At 40.7% G+C, this 18464-nt stretch overlaps 1 protein-coding gene and 1 long non-coding RNA gene across 6 annotated transcripts in view; one reads left to right on the top strand and one right to left on the bottom strand.

The window, feature by feature from the left end:
* The window catches only part of LOC145439306 (contactin-associated protein 1-like), a 108529-nt gene that overhangs the window by 62153 nt on the left and 27912 nt on the right, over positions 1-18464 (top strand). The gene's annotated exons all lie outside the window — the stretch shown is intronic.
* Positions 16885-18092, bottom strand: LOC145439299 (uncharacterized). Its single transcript, XR_013915134.1, has 2 exons — positions 17922-18092; positions 16885-17546 (listed from the first exon to the last, which is right to left on the bottom strand). It is a non-coding gene; the product is annotated as an uncharacterized LOC145439299 (long non-coding RNA).

Below are 18464 nucleotides of genomic sequence, written 5' to 3'. Positions count from 1 at the left end.
GAATATACCTTATCATTATGATGTTTAAGTATACATTAAGAAAGTTTAATCAAGTACTTACATTAATATGATTTTATCAATTTATCAATATTTTACAACGTTTCTCGAGGCTTTCGCAGGCCACGCAAAACAGGGTTGCGTGCCGCATGCGGCCCGTGGGTCCTAGTTTCCCACCCTGATTTATAGGGGCATGTCAGGGGCGCTGATTCCAAAAATGTCCTTACTTTTGCCGAATTGGCTTTATTTTTTGAGATATTGCTTCCTCCTACATATGCCATGAAAAATAGTATGTTTGTGGGTAACATGGGATATCTCGCGAAGGAAGTGAATATGGACTTAGATGAGTTCATATCATCAACTTTCTAGTGCTAACACGTGTGTTGTAGCGCATTGATAAATCAATAGTTTGTTTTATTCTGGAAATTATAATTTAGAGACTACTTTTCGGACAGATTACGTTAATTGCGTCTTCTCCTCCCGCCTGATTTAGGCTACAGAAAGATTCAAATGACACTTATCTCATCACAGATGATCATTGGACTCAATTTTAACACGCTTTCCGACTCTTTTTAATATTAGATACTGTCCCTTGATTACATTTTCACAAATTTCAGTTCATTTGTGTTTTAAGTATGCAATGAAAATGAGTGATGTAGCGAGACAGAGAAAGTGTCGTAATGGCCTAGATTTGTTTTGCTACATATGTTACGAGAACACGTTGAACATGAAGCGATTCCATATGTGAAATGTCACCAAGTGCACTTACAAAGAGTACTTTGGTGTGACGTTGGGAGATCCAGATCGATTCGGTCACCGCAAATGGTCCGACAGCATCAGGCTGAAACTTCGCGCTTATAGACTCAAGGTAAAGTCTAAATCAGGGGTAGCCAACTCAAAACGAGTCGCGGGCCACTTTTCAAATTTGTGCTGTAGCAAATGCATTAACCCCAAAATCCTAAACATTATTACGACCAACATCATTTACTCGAGATCAGCTAAACAACAAATGTATATTGAGTTGGGTTGAGGCGACAAAAAGAAAGTATGGGGATAACGCAGACGAACGTTCACGAACGTTTTAGGATCAAGAATAAGCATGTGCATAAATGTTCGGTATCATCTCTTCTCCTTTAAACCTTCTAAATGTGAGTGAGTAACGAGATGGAAGGTTTCCTCTATGAATCAAATAAATGGAAGAGAGATATCAAGTTAGGGGGGATGCTCACATTATGACTGATTACTGCCATCTGCATATATTGCGAATCTGTCCCCATGAAAATCGTACAAGAGGACTTTCCTTCAGATGACTTCAAACTAATTTGAGTTAATAACAGAAGTGGCATCTAAGAACTTCACTATCCCGACATTGATTTATTTCTACGAGAAGATTCGAATGCTGCTTGGTTAAGAAAAATATCGCTTGCTTACTTATTTCGTCTATGTTTACAAATTATCGCGTTTTTCTAAGCTCAGTCATACTTGGTTCGTGAATACCGAATTACTGCTATTTGTTGTTCACTTCAAGCTCATTTGTCGATACAGGAAGCTTATTGTCACAAATTACAATATAATATGAGAATCACATGAAAATACGAACAAATGGAGTATTTTTGTGTTCGATATGTGGAAAAGAATAGATTTATGCAGCACACTTTCGTTCCACCGATCTAAGTGTGTTTTACATTTCTCATATTCCGGTGGTTCAGTACAGACTGACCTACCAAAACATTTAATATAGGCTGTTTGGATGAAATGTATCCTAGGTTGAATTAAATATTAAAAATATTAAAATTAGTGAACATTCGTTTGAAATAGAAATTTATGAAGTATATTCCTAATTTGTCCCAACTCCCAATGCAGGTACTGAAACCTCGCCACGAAATCAATTTTCTCCTGTGATATATACATGACCGTAACGGCCGCACCACAAACCCCCCAATGGGGAGGGGCCCGAGTTCGAAGGGGACATAATATTATTTCGTAAATTAGCATAGATAATATAGTACCTTATATATTTATAAAACTTTATTCACCTTTTCTTCGCGCTTCGCGCCATTTACTATTGCTATAGCTATCATGATGTTAATATGGATACCCCCTCCCCCCAAAAAACGCATAATATTTAGAGATGAGCATTTCCACGACGGCCATAACCGCTTCACGAATCACGATACACCAAAACGCTGCCAAATTACGTTTCGGCAAACATGCGAATGCGAAGTCTGTCGTCAAAATGCTCGGCGGCTAGGAAGCCTTGACTCAAAAGAGCCGCCTTATGTTGTCCGAAACCGATATATATATATGTGTCGAATTTTTCCCTGTCCATAAGCGCCTAAATGGATGGCGCACATTAACCTTGTTTTTTGAAATCCGAGCCTCACCTTACTAATGCCACAAGTGGAGAAAAATTAAGCGCCCCGAGTTCGGCTGATGTATTGTGTGAAAAGATAACATTTAACTAAAATTAATCATTATTTAAAACGGTCAGAGTGATGAACCGGGTAAAGTTTTATTTTTGAGGTTGCGAAGTTCAAACTAATCAGGTTCGCGTACCAAACGCAAATACACTGCTTATTGGCTCGCCCTATTCTCACTGATGACGTCACTTTGTACCCTTATTCATGTCAGCTAAGAGATAGGCTAATTCACGGAGCTTCACGCAATCAACACTATAAGTCATTAATCATTAATCACATTTTCCGAAAGCATAACTGTGAGTTGTAATCCAGCTTCCCCCCGCCTTGCAGGCTACATGCACTGATCCATATTTTTAGATGTGAGACATACCCTTGTATCAAACGGTGCACGACACTGCTCACAGTTGAGGGACAATCATGGGGTTACAACAGCGGGATACTATTTATTGAGAAGCAACCACTATGGAGGAAATCAGGCGTCGTACGTTTACTGTGATTTTAAACAGTATGCAGGTATAGATTATAATTATTTGCGATATGCTAGTTCCGTAGTTCTTAAGCGGTGTTTTGTTTGACGCTATAGAGGTTCCTTGGGCCAGTCTCAGAATATCTCTGTAGGTCAAGGCACACACTTAATGCGGACATGTGTTTTGTTGTGATTTGCAAGTATTGGCCATCATTGGTTAGCAGTGTCATCTCGAGTCACTACACGTGATTCTGAATCGAATCACTCAGGTACTCGATTTTGCTCTGCCCTAGTCATTGTACATTTTGACCTCGAATCTAGTCAAGTCAAAGGATTTTCGAAGTATTAGGGATGATTCCAGGTCATTAAATTTACTAGATGCTTGGAAAACAGATTGATTAGCCATTTATATTTTGAATCAAGTAACGAATATAAAATTATATGTAGGCCTACATTCAAAAGGGCATAGAATTTCTAATAGAACTGCGGGTATCAGTATAGATTCAGTTTTTTGAATATCAGCCCAAATATAGGATCGAATACCCCGAGAAGTTACAACAAATTGATGATGCAATACAGTAAACGCACTACACACCCGTGAGATACAATTTAAGCTTGATCCGGTTGACAAGTAATATAAAGACATAAACTGTATTGGCTCGATGTAAATCATAGATGGTTGATAAAGGTGAGCACTGCGATATGTCAGCACTGAGCAGTCTAAGGGTTAGAGGTACATTGCTATAAGATTAATATACTACTAGTAAGGCAACGTAAGCTGTAAGCCAGTGGGTATTAAACTTTTTTGGACACCCCCACTTTATGATGGTGAAAAATTTCGCGCGCCCCTTATCGTCATATCACAAAATGCAAGGAGACTGCTAGTGATTCCAACGCATGGTTAAATGGCATGCGCTTCTTGTAATAAAAACGAATGTCCACGCAGTCTTGCTTCCTTTATGATATTGCGGTACGTTGAGCATAACAGCATGCCAACCTATATTGTTTCATGTGACCGTTTATGATTCACAATGAGTAGACAATGGGCAGTCTACAAAGGTAAGCCTATAAGGTTGGATACAAGCTGTAAAATGTCAGCTGATAACTTCAACGACAGTGCAAACATCTACAATAAAACGAAATGCAGGTTGCAAAACAATTTCGACTTTGTAAACAATTTTGACAATTTTTTGACCTAACGCTACAATTTTTACTAATGTTCACTTACTTTGACTTACTTTACTTCGCCCTAGGCATAACCTAACGATGGAAGCTTTTTACCTGTAATTTTTATTTTTTGCGTCCGCCAACATCTTGGACAAATTCCGCAATTCTCTGTGTTATCGGATGACCGAATTAAGCGGATTCACCTGGATTATTATTGAGTATTTCATTACCGTTACATTAGTTTTTAATGTATGAGCGACTTTTGCCGGTCTTGTGATACTCCGTCGATGTCCTTTATTGCGATGGTTTTGGATCCCGCTGATAAGGGTATAGCGCCACCACGCTATCGCTAAAACTTATAAGTCAAAGGATGGATTTTTCAATAGTACGGGTGCTTGTACTTGAATATCATGCAATTATGTCTTATCCACTCCCAGCATACGTGATTACTGATCAGTAGGGCAATATTTTGACATGTCAAAAAAAGCCAAAATTAGGTCAAAATTGTAGCGTTAGGTCAACAAAAGTCAAATTGTAAAGAAATTCGAAAATTTTTTACAACCTGCATTTCGTTTGCATAGTAGATTTTCCACTGTCGGAGAACTTATCATTTGACATTTTACAGCTTGTAGCCAACTTTATAGGCCTACCGTTGTGGACGGCCCATTGTCTAGTCATTATGAATCATAACCATTCAATTAAAACAAATAGGTTGACATGGTGTTATGCTCAACGTACCGCAATATCCGGGACTGGAACTGGAACTGGACTGCGTGGGCATTGCATGATTCTTACATCAAGAAGCGCATTCTGAAAAACTGTGATGTAGACACCACTGTCAGAATGAAGCAACACGTTGTGTCACCAGCAGTGTACTTTCTACCCGAGAATGTGAGAATGTATCTTTCGTTGTACCACAACAGATTTTAATTATTTCTACCATAGGGCATGACGTAACTACTGGAATTCATCGTAGGGTCCGATTTCCTTAAAATCAAGTTTTTTCATGACAAACTTTGTCAGTTTTTGAGTCAAAAAATTTTTTTAGGCCGAACTACTTCTCAAGGACAAACAGCTCACTGCTAGGTATTTTATAAGACACCGCTTGCACTGATGGTATGGCGAGGAGGGGTCTAGCTCTAGATAAACCTCAAACACTTAGTTTGGAATTCTGGAGTCGACCTTGGTTGGACTCGAACCCACATCCCATTAGTGATGTAGGTGTGGATCGTGCCGTTACACTATCTCACCTTTTCAAATCAGGTTGTATTTGTCTTTATGTGCAGCTCAGATTTTTTGTGCTCAGACACCGTGCCAGCCGTGCGCACTTGCGCAGCTTAGAGGGAACAGTATTCGTATCCCTCCTAACAATATGGTGACCTGAATCAGTAGCGCTCATCGATTGAGAGTCACTTGAAACACAGCTGGCATGTGGTCATGGTGTTTGTATCAGAAATGTGCCCGAATTTACCGGTTGCTGTTGACTGCGAGTGCAATTCAGGAGCCGACGTGCTGGTTATCAATGCCTCTGAGCGGGCAATTACTTTCTATATTTAGAATTGGACTCATCGTATTCACTGATGGTATATCGTGGTGAGAGTTAGCTGGCAACCTTGAGGTGGGATGAATAGAAAGTAGGGGTAGGCACTGTGCTTTTTCTCAAATATTCAGACAAACAATACCAAACCTTTCCAAAACAGCCCGTTTCCAGCACAGATGATGCCAAATATCTCGGGGTTTTATTGGACTCGGACATGTCCTGGAAGAGTCATATTCAGTCCCTAGACTCTAAATTATCCCCGAAGTGCGGCCTGTTCTGCATTGGACGCTTTATACCAGCCTGAGTTCTTCTGATACTCTTTAAATCCTTAATCCAATCGAAGTTACAATATGGCATCATGTGTTGGGGGGCTGCCAATAAAACTACACTCGAGCCACTGCAAAAACTACAACATAAGGTACTCCGTATCATAGCTAGAACCCCACAGGGGCCTGGATGTCGATCCAACAAGTCGCTGCTGAAGAGATTCGGTGTCCTAAACATAGAGGATATGCGGATACTAGGAATCGTCAAGTTTACGTATCAGTTCCACTGCGGTCGCTGCCCCGAATATTTCAATGACTTCTTTACGTCGGAATCAAAAGCGCACATGTACAACACACGCGCGTCCACGTCGTCCAAATATCATATGATCGGCCGGAAAGATCATCGCTCCATCAAATATGCCGGACCTGATGTGTGGAACAGTATCCCGCCGGCTGGCTATCCGACAGTCGACGAGCATGTCCACATTCGAGTCTAAATACATGCAATTACTTGTAAATGCCTACTAGTCCATCCTCAAAATTACCGGGCCACGACTGACCTATCGATCTCGCCTTCCATGGCATGCCACCCCATTTTTGTCGCTTGCTTTTTTCTATACTATCGTCTTTACTTTTATTCAGTGTGCATGCCTCCTCTTTACATCGCCTAGGCCAAGGTCGGTGTCCGATTTCATAGACTACTCCATGTCGCTTCGACACCTTCCTAACTTTCATTGTATCGCATTTCTGTGGTGTACTGGACTGATATAATTGCTAATAAACCAATGACGATGATGATAACACAGGGCAAAAATTTTAAACGGACAATTTGTTGACTTTGATTATGCACTTCATTCAGGATAATTATGGCGTGCTGATTCCAAAAATGCCACTGGTTTTCTTCTATCACGTCAACTTTTCGCTCTACGACGTATGCCCAAAATACGCAAATTTTCACGAATATAGCCATATTACTTTTCCATATCATATAAAAATCCACATTTTTACCATATAATAAGTTATATAGTCAAGAGCTCGATTGATCTATGTAGGAAAAAGGCACTGGTATTGATCTAGGATTCTAGGCCTATGCTTTCACCAAGTTTTGGTTAGAGGATCATCCGAGAATATTTAACACACATATTTGATGCAAACTGCAGGATATGGCAAGAAAAATAAACATGACATTTACTATCAGCTATAGGTCTAATGCCCCATTCAGCTACCAGTTTAAACCTGAAACTCCTATACGCTCGATAATTTGGATCAAGATGGAGATATTAGGGATAGCTAGCCAAATGATGAAGATTTTGAAATCGAATTTGATTCAGAACGTAGAATAGTCCATCCATAGGCGCCGAGTTACGGGGTGGCGGCCACCCCATGCAAAATGCTTAAACGCCCGCCGTCTAATTTGACAATTAGGGAGTCAGTGATATCGCGTAAATGCCGACCATTTACCATTAGCCGATGCGCGTGACAATAATTGAATACTCAGCTTCTTCGGCGACGACGAACTAGTGCTTAAAACACCCAATAAAGTGTAATCCGTGATTTGTAATCACTATAATAATCATACAATCGAAGCGACATCGTTGACGGCGTCGATTTCGACACGCTTGCGCCGAGAAACACCATCTCCTCTCTTGACCAGATGAACGAATTCACGTTTTACTTCTCTCAATTAAGTTGTATTTGCGCGCATATTCGTTTACAAAATAATTCTTGAGTTAGTTACTTGATAGTCTTTTTAATTGGAGCGCGATCGCGAAATAGGAAAGTGGGTTTGTGTATGCCTTTAAGAGAAAGTAAATCCTGCGCAAAGTGCGCATACTCATTACTCTAATAAGGCTTTTCTAACTTTTATCTGGAAATGCAGTAATGCAGCTTAAACGTCGTTATAATGAACAAACAATTGTCGCGATGTCAGACTCGGAACCTTATGGTGCTGTACGCAAGCTGAGGAATTACTGATTAGATGCGCGCATTTACGTTTGCTATCATCTGTAGGCTACTAATCTTGTCTGCTTTATAAACTCCTATTCCCTCGATGTCACTGGGTAGTATTTGATCTGTTATTAATACTGCTCATTGTGCAGTGCACGTCTTTGAATTACCAGCGCGTTGTCGGTATTAAAACCATAGCTGCGTAGCCAGGGAGTTTCTCATTTATAACTAGAAATCCCGTCCTTTTGAAATGCCAATTCACTAATTCCTATTATCGATGCTGCGTAGGCTACTGCAAATTAGCGAGAATCATGTGTATGCGAAATTGGTCATCGATATCTCATGTGCAGTGTACTCTCGTCGGTGGTTTGATTTAGCGCGTCCGCATGCAGGCCTGTTACCGTTCGCAGAAACACTTTCGCCAAACAGTAACAATCTCTGAGTGCAATATTGTTTGTGTTTATGTATCTTTTTGATTAAAACTTATGCCCGCGTCTAAACAAATTGTGCTCGTTGCCATTGTCGAATCTGGGCATTTAGGTATGACTAGCGCAAGCGCACCCTGTAATTGTTATTATTGCGGGTTTGCGGCATGTCTGCAATTTCGTTATCAGGGCAACCTTGCCGGCCGATTGTACAGTCCGATAAAATTGATCACTACTATGTATTTCGCACAGCGCACTGATGATGATTTCAGCAAACTAACGATCCTTAGTACAAATTCGACCTCATCGTTAGAAACGTAGATTTCATAGCGCGGTCTGAGAAACACTATCTCCTATCGCGATTTGACGACCAAACATACGTTCACCTTCTACAAATAAAAGTGCATTATTTGCATCGACGAGGGCCGCGAGCCGCGTTCAAAATATTTTGTGAAGCATTTTTGTTATAAATCTTCTCGAAGCGCAAAGTTGAACGGTGTTTTATTGTGTGTTCCTGCCAGTTGGAATTTATTCCATGCAGTGCCCATAATATTACTCAAATTATGCTTTGCGAGCGTAAATCGAGAAATGCAGCAATGCAGTCAAAATCCATGTTTTAATCATAGCCTCTATGATTAAAACTAACTAAGTAAAAACCCATAGTGTTGGCGGTCAGCGATAATTCTAATTACTGATTTACCGCGCGCGTTTCTGGTTCCCAAACTTTTTCGGTGTGAGGGCCAAATTTAGAATTTCAGAGTACGGATACTACGGCTATGAAACGGACCCAAACAGTCATCATGGCTATTTCGGAGTAGTTTTATTGCCCTGGCGAGATTTCAAAACTGTACACTGTTTACCGCTACTTATCTGCTGCATTGGATGTCCGTTGAGTGAATCACCTTTTCTCGCCTAAACGCGCGAAGCGCGACAAATTTCTTTAGTCTCATGACTGAATCGGTCAATATGATCGGGAATTGCATGTATTGCTATCAATTTTCATCAGACTGTCTCTGTTCACGTAATCTGATTTACCGGTAGAGATGAGTGACGTGAGTAGTATGAGTAATGTGCGGAATGTGCGCATGCAAGGATTATAATAAACAAACAAGAATTATCAATATAATAAGTATTGAAAGAAATACCTCATTCTCAGTTTTGCAGCAATACTCGAGGGGAATTCCCTTCTGACTGTGCGGCAATAAAAAAGGGGGATTGACGCTAGAGAGAAAACGAACAAAGAATCTGGATTGACCTTTGTACTCAGACATGAGACTTGAGTCATTCTACTTGTACTTTTCCACTCGCCTCCTGATTCTACATCGCCTGATCTCTGGACACGAAACTTGTGTATTTTCGTACACGACGGGGCTTGATAATAGTTGCCTGCCCAGACCTGTTGTTCCGTGGTCCAATTTCGTGGCTTGGGGACAATAGTCCGTCAAACCACCCTGGTTGACTTGTCGTTCCGCGGTTGAATCAATATCGTGTACGGTGGGTCATAGGAATAATTGCCGGTCGTGACGTCAGTATAGTTTTCTCCTAATCCGTGAGATCCTGGTGCGTGTTTTAGATGTCAATAGGCTCGGCTGTACAAAATGACGCTTGTCTGTCTCATACTGTCGTACTTGACCCCTTTGATTTGTTGTCGACACAGAGAGTAACGAGAAAGGTTCTGTTATGGTTATAAATATGCGTGTCATATCGAGAACAACAAGGAATGTCGTATAGTGGAAATGTGTATTAGGCGCCCCGGCATAGATCAGCTTAAATAAAGCAACATTGTGAGTATAATAAGTATTTAAAGAAATAGCCGATTCTCAATTTGGCTTACATCAACGTGTTAACTTCCGATATTACGTACCTAGTAATTGGTGCAAGCAACAACTGCCGTTCCACACCTTTACCGCGTCCTGGCGTCTTCAGGACAGACAGTCCCAACCAAACAATGTATTTATGATGGGTTCTTTTACTGCTTCACGTCTGGTCAAGCCTAATCATGCCGGTGTCCGTAAATGATGTACAATTTACCGCGACATATTATTTTTGTATCCTGTACATGATGTACAACTTGAATCGATCAGTTGGCGAACTAATGCTTTACCCGTACGTACGATATATATATCGCGAGCTCACCACGCACTTGTCGTTCGAGAGCGACTCATTTCGCTATAGACAATCAGTTGTGTTCGCGTGTACACTTGTTATGCCAACACCAATATCATACTAAGGATATATTGCATCGGCAGCCACGCACTGTCGCTTGAAGTCGACTAATTTCCCTGCAGACCATCAGTTGCGTTCGTGTGTGCCGTAAAATATCCTCAACACATGTTATGCCAACACCTCCAAGCATATTTGCAGCACCCTACTACGGATAGATTGATTCGGCGGAGTGTTACCGTCAGAGAATTGCTGTGTCACCCCTTCTAGCCTCGCATTTCCCGTTCGAACTCGGTAACTGTGAGTACGATGTCAGATTCAATTGTACAGTGACGAATCGGGGTAGCTCGCTTCATCGGGGATCAGTGGACTGACCTTATTTGGCTGAAACGCGCTCGTTTTCGGTGCTGCAATAATGGGGGGATGAATTGTGTCAGATCATACGTGATGCAATCTAGCCTACATTCGGTGAGGTGCAAAGATGAGTGAGAGATTTCGAAATCTGACTCCACTCCGACTCGGGTTGCCAATTCAAAGTCCAAAAAATCCGGCTAGCACGTAAAGTCCCGTTATTTCCACATGTTGTGAGGGCAAAATATAGCATGAATCCGGCTCTCAAGGCCATTTGGCTGCATCCAGCCCGGCGATAGCTCGCTCCACCGGCGATCAGCTGACTGACCTTATTTTGCTCAGTTTCGGTGGTGTAATAATGGGGGATGAATTGTGACAGATCATACGTGATGCAATCTAGTCTACCTTTGGTGCGGTGTAAAGATGAGTGAGATATTTCGAAATCCGAATCCCCCCGCCCCCGACTGAGGCGGCCAAATTGGGGTTAACCCCGGCCGGTACGTAAAGTCCTGTTACTTCCGCATATAGCGAGCGCGCAAATCAGCTGTGATCAATCGAGCGTGACACAATCGATGTCAGTCATCAACCCGCCTGTTTGACAAAACTCTCGTTTTCAGGTTGACAGCAACACATTTCGATACATTTGATGTCCCCATCGATCCTCCCATTTTAATGGGGTTACCATACGGCCTCATTCAAGGGAGCATATGTCCTCCTTTTCCCAGATATGTCACCCAATTCGCCCAAATGTACTCTCTTTCTGTCAATTTGTACTCCTTGTTAGCTTAACATATCCAACAAACACCACGAGTAACGCAAAATGTGGGTCTAGATTACAAAAGTCGGGTATTTACGTGGCGGAAAAATGACGCTATGATGGTATTGTGCAGGCTATTACGTGGATACGGGGGCCTGTGTAAACATGGGAATAGTAAAATCGCCCAAAACTACCGTTACATGAAAAAAGATCGAGCGCACTCGACCATGTCGGGGTATACCCACCTTAGTACAGCCAAATGATCCCATGTCGTACCGAGAATAGCCGGGGCGGTGGTACATCATTCTCACAAGATGTACTTTGGAATGCGTGTGAAATCGTCATCGTCCGCTACTCGACTAAAGCAGAATATAGCTTTGAAGTACTCGAATAGAAGTAGTTTTAAAAGAAATGTCGGTATCGTGAAATCGCTTTCTATCCTAATTATAAAGAGTAGGTCCCCATAAAACTATCGAGCCAAAATACAGTTTCGAAGCGATCCAGTAATTTGTAAATCTTATGGGTTGCACGGTGTGCTAATTGATTAGAGAGAAGCAGACACGGCGGTGCCTGTATAACAAGGCTGTTCTCAAATCCACATTGTCTTCGTTATTATCGGGGAGATATGGCTTTGCAGTGACATTGCGGTCGTTAAAATATATTGGTTAAATACGATTTATTCCTCATATATGGGGATCAATGGGTGAATAATGTATCGATTCAGCAATTCGGCCCGCCAAGTACTTAATTTTCTTATATCCGACCCTCCGACCGAAGGTGTTGCCCGCCCCTTGTATAACACATATGTAAATGGTACAATAGCGACAGCTAACGGTTGTCAATCATCCATAAAAATACAGCTAACCAGTAATACAGCCCTCAAGGATAAACTAGGAATATCTGTGTGAGTCGCCTCGATTGACCCATGCGGCAAGTTTAGACACGAAAGTATTTTGAGGTGTGATATAATCCTAGTAATTGTACTGTTTTTTCCACGCACACATACCACAATCGAAAACGGGGTTCGTCCGTCTGATTTCCAGCGTTTGCCTCGAACAAAAGTATCGGGTATAAGTGACCACGGGTCTACGCCAAGTCTCCCCACCGCTTTCGAGTAGGTATTCGGAAAGACCGAATCGTGATCACCTCCATACAAGGCACAATAGTTCTGCGTGCAGCGAAACTTTGTAGTGACCTTTTTTGCGGGTTGTGTATGTGTTGTTAGTGCAATCGTGTTTAGCACCACAAGAATGTAGTAATTTGAGGATGAATAAAATCTTACCCCACAACAATACCAGCTTTAGCCCCTCGACGACTCCGACGGTATGTATTTATGTAGATTTCATATTATTATGAATAGCTAATCAACCACAAGATACTGTTACGTGCCATCCCCTTTTGGGAGGGTTGTTCGTATTGTAACATGATGATCTGGAGCTATGTCCTTTTACACTAGCTCTAAAAGGGTAGGGGAATTCGTTAGTGATACAACCGTCTGACGCTGGGGTATTCGATAAAATAACTCTGTTTTACAACGGAAACGATGATCACACTGCTCTCATCACTTGTCGTACGAGCGCTTGTAATTTCGGTGTGATGTGCGCAAATCAGCTGTGATCACTCGAGTGTGACTCTATCGAAGTCAGTCCTATCAGCTGCTTGAGAAAACTCGTATATTCAGTAAGGTTGACGGCAATGCGATAAATTTGATGCCCCCATTGATACTAATGGAGGTTGCCGTACGTCCTCCCTCTCTAGGAAAATATCCTCCGTACAAATGTTGTGTTAATTTATCCTCCGTTTCAGCTTAAAATACCCAAAAGACGATGAGTAACGCGAAATGAGGACCTACGAGAGACGGGTAGGGTCTATCTTGCTGTTTTGCATAATCCTGTTATTCAAATGTAAGATTTTGGTGTAGGTCTGATTGATAACTTTATAAAAGTGAAGTAAACTCATTACAAAGCTACTTTCTGCTTTTTTGAAGTCAAACTCCTAAAGAGTAAGCCATTTCACCTGAAACGGTTGAGGAGTAAGTTAAAACGACTTGAGTATATAGCACAAGTACCGAGTACTCGAATCAGTAGCGTGACACCATTACTCACCTAAGTCCACAACTCACAAACCGAAGAAATAATATACAGATATGGAAATAACCAACGGTATTTTCCGCTGACACGTTTCAAATTCAGTACAACTCGACAGTCAAGTCCATCTGGCTGCGGCTTGCAATTTGAAAGAGTTTGAAAAACCGGGGGTGGTACCTAAAAAACGTGGTATTGTTTTGTGTATTTCAGTGAAGCAAATTCAATTTAAATCTCAAACCACTTTACCCTGTGCCCGACCTCATTAAAAATCGATTAAAACCTGATCACCACCTGCGTAATCAACCCGTTGTGTTTAAAATGGTATACCATGTTGGTATCGATCGTATATTAATTTTGCGATTTGCGTCGATCTGCTGTCAAACAGATATATTTTTACCCACCCTCGAAATATACAGTATTACCGCGTTGTCGATATTACGGGTCTGTGGTTAGACAATACAGATTAGCGACACCCCAGACTGATCAATAGTGGGATACTCAAGCCCGTAAAACTCTCATTATCCTGTGAAATTATGCGACGTGTTTGGCGCCGCGACGTTGTCTTTGTAGATCGCCTTGAAATCTTAATTAAGGATTGCAGCGTGTGTTGATTGATGAGAGAGAAGCGGAGATGGCAGCTTCATGTTTATGACAATGCTGTTCCCAAATCCACATTGTTTTCCTCATTATCGGCGAGAAATGGTTTTGAAGTGACATTGCTCTCGTTAAAATACATTCATTAAACACGATTTATTCCTTGTATAAGTGGATGAATGGGCCAATAATGTATCGATTCAGCAATCCGGCCCGCCAAGTATTAATTTTCCCATATCCGGCCCGCCGACTGACAAGTATATTAACATGACAAGTATATTAACATGAATCCTATAAACACGAATCTTATAAGAAAAGTTTAAGATGCAAACATGCGTGATGGAGTTACTTCTCAATCAGTGTTTTCATCGAACGTTTCGTTCTGCGTATTGAAGAGTATTCTACATAACTGCTGAATTCTGCGTACAATAGCGTGTGAATTTGGATCGCCACGCCGACTCCATTTCCATGACAAAAAGTGAGTATTGAGTATAGAATGCATTTCTCTTCTGATGTAAGTGTTATATTTCTCGCTAACTTTATATTTCACGTTAACTTTATATTGTTCCCAATTAATTTCAAATAATTCAACTAGATACTTTCTAAATATTGATAAATCGTATTTAAACGCTGTTTGAGAGAGCATATAGTTACGATAACATCTGTATTTTCGTTTTATTGATTCTTTTTAAAATCCAGTGTGTGGCCTATGATAAAGCTAAATCTTGATGAAGCAACCTATCATGCTGCATTTTTGTTTTGAAATTTACTGGAATTGTGTATCATATCCAAACGTGTGTGTACTGTGCATGTAGTTACCAATTTGGCACTACATCGCTGCATTGTTTTTCAGCCACTACAAACAATCGAGACGTCAAGATAGCTGGGAACTCACTCCAATGAATTTGCCGTCGAGCTGTTCAATGCATGACCGATAAGTGCATGCGGACTGCGGAGGCTTCATTATAACCAGACGCAAATGTGAATATCACTCCCTAGTCTGCCATAATGAGCAACGATGATGACGTTATACGCTATGATCTCTTCAATATCAGTCAGTCAATACATGTAATGTTGCCCTTGCCTTGCCTTGAACTGACGGGGGTCGTAATTGATACCCGAATCTGACTGCTTCTTACCGTGATTTATTATAAGGAAACTAAAATATCTGTACTGGTGGAAATTATTAGTTAGTGCAACGTATATAATGTAGGATTTTGGGCTGTAAGCCTATACTGAGCGTTGTAACCGACGCATTGTGCGAATTCGATCCTCTGGGTATTTAAAGCTGATACCATAATATGTTTGATAAGTGTTTGATTTGACGCTCTCCTACCGCAGCATTGTGACGTTATGAAATGACAAAACAAGTCAACTAATTTACTACTTGCACTTGGCTGCTTTCCAATCCTATGTTGCCACATTTCAGCCTGATCATCATTATTTGTTTATGTTAGCTTTTGCAGAGTCATTTCATCCGTGTATGTGATGACGAGTAAACCAGCTCGATTTTTCGATCAACACTGCTGCATGGTATGAGAGGATGACATGAGCTACTTAGTTGAATTTAATGTCAAACGTACGCTTGATTGATATCACGCGTTTTCAACTCAGATATGTGTTTCTGGTGACGATGATAGGGTGATTACAATAATTTATGGAATTGCAACAAACTTACGAAGGTATGGAAAGCTGTTTGAGGTCACATGGTCCGTTGGACCTTACGTATATTTGGAAAATTACGACGAGATATATTGTTATTTATTATGCTAGTTGGTGTTGTTCTCCTGTCTCTAGCAACGAAATTGTTGTGGATGTGGAGAGGGGATGATTACACCCGCGGCCATATTAGGTCATATTTTATATTCATCGGCTTTGACTACTGCGTTCTGAGCAATATATTATCCTTGTATAGGTAAAAGTCATAAATCCAGGGACTGTTACATAGCATCTCGCCTCACATTGATACAATTAAGAATCCTATATCTATTCGGTGATCGCCACTTTGACCGAATGTAGCACTTTTGACCTATGCAGTCTACATTCTGATGCGACCACGTGGACCTGGTAAAATGTCTGTAAATTAATGATTGATTAGGTCAATAATATTGATAATTGCGTGTATATTGCTATAAATTTTGTATCCTCTCAGTCCGATTTTACGAATCCGTGAAAAACTTGAGCTATCTGACAATGAAATTGCCGAATGTCAATACATGGATTGCTATAACTTAGCTGAGCAACGATATCAAATGATACAGTTATGGATTCGTAAAATCGGACTGAGAGGATACAAGGATACCTATATACAAGGATAATATATTGCTCAGAACGCAGTAGTCAAAGCCGATGAATACAAAATATGACCTAATATGGCCGCGGGTGTAATCATCCCCTCTCCACATCCACAACAATTTCGTTGCTAGAGACAGGAGAACAACACCAACTAGCATAATAAATAACAATATATCTCGTCGTAATTTTCCAAATATACGTAAGGTCCAACGGACCATGTGACCTCAAACAGCTTTCCATACCTTCGTAAGTTTGTTGCAATTCCATAAATTATTGTAATCACCCTATCATCGTCACCAGAAACACATATCTGAGTTGAAAACGCGTGATATCAATCAAGCGTACGTTTGACATTAAATTCAACTAAGTAGCTCATGTCATCCTCTCATACCATGCAGCAGTGTTGATCGAAAAATCGAGCTGGTTTACTCGTCATCACATACACGGATAAAATGACTCTGCAAAAGCTAACATAAACAAATAATGATGATCAGGCTGAAATGTGGCAACATAGGATTGGAAAGCAGCCAAGTGCAAGTAGTAAATTAGTTGACTTGTTTTGTCATTTCATAACGTCACAATGCTGCGGTAGGAGAGCGTCAAATCAAACACTTATCAAACATATTATGGTATCAGCTTTAAATACCCAGAGGATCGAATTCGCACAATGCGTCGGTTACAACGCTCAGTATAGGCTTACAGCCCAAAATCCTACATTATATACGTTGCACTAACTAATAATTTCCACCAGTACAGATATTTTAGTTTCCTTATAATAAATCACGGTAAGAAGCAGTCAGATTCGGGTATCAATTACGACCCCCGTCAGTTCGAGGCAAGGCAAGGGCAACATTACATGTATTGACTGACTGATATTGAAGAGATCATAGCGTATAACGTCATCATCGTTGCTCATTATGGCAGACTAGGGAGTGATATTCACATTTGCGTCTGGTTATAATGAAGCCTCCGCAGTCCGCATGCACTTATCGGTCATGCATTGAACAGCTCGACGGCAAATTCATTGGAGTGAGTTCCCAGCTATCTTGACGTCTCGATTGTTTGTAGTGGCTGAAAAACAATGCAGCGATGTAGTGCCAAATTGGTAACTACATGCACAGTACACACACGTTTGGATATGATACACGATTCCAGTAAATTTCAAAACAAAAATGCAGCATGATAGGTTGCTTCATCAAGATTTAGCTTTATCATAGGCCACACACTGGATTTTAAAAAGAATCAATAAAACGAAAATACAGATGTTATCGTAACTATATGCTCTCTCAAACAGCGTTTAAATACGATTTATCAATATTTAGAAAGTATCTAGTTGAATTATTTGAAATTAATTGGGAACAATATAAAGTTAACGTGAAATATAAAGTTAGCGAGAAATATAACACTTACATCAGAAGAGAAATGCATTCTATACTCAATACTCACTTTTTGTCATGGAAATGGAGTCGGCGTGGCGATCCAAATTCACACGCTATTGTACGCAGAATTCAGCAGTTATGTAGAATACTCTTCAATACGCAGAACGAAACGTTCGATGAAAACACTGATTGAGAAGTAACTCCATCACGCATGTTTGCATCTTAAACTTTTCTTATAAGATTCGTGTTTATAGGATTCATGTTAATATACTTGTCATGTTAATATACTTGTCAGTCGGCGGGCCGGATATGGGAAAATTAATACTTGGCGGGCCGGATTGCTGAATCGATACATTATTGGCCCATTCATCCACTTATACAAGGAATAAATCGTGTTTAATGAATGTATTTTAACGAGAGCAATGTCACTTCAAAACCATTTCTCGCCGATAATGAGGAAAACAATGTGGATTTGGGAACAGCATTGTCATAAACATGAAGCTGCCATCTCCGCTTCTCTCTCATCAATCAACACACGCTGCAATCCTTAATTAAGATTTCAAGGCGATCTACAAAGACAACGTCGCGGCGCCAAACACGTCGCATAATT

Source organism: Botryllus schlosseri, chromosome 5 (genome assembly GCF_051294905.1).
Source record: "Botryllus schlosseri isolate E-star chromosome 5, Bs_hap1, whole genome shotgun sequence".
In the NCBI taxonomy this organism is placed as follows: Eukaryota; Metazoa; Chordata; class Ascidiacea; order Stolidobranchia; family Styelidae; genus Botryllus; species Botryllus schlosseri.
Note: the sequence above shows the minus strand (reverse complement) of the source record. Positions and strands in the feature narration are given on the sequence as shown.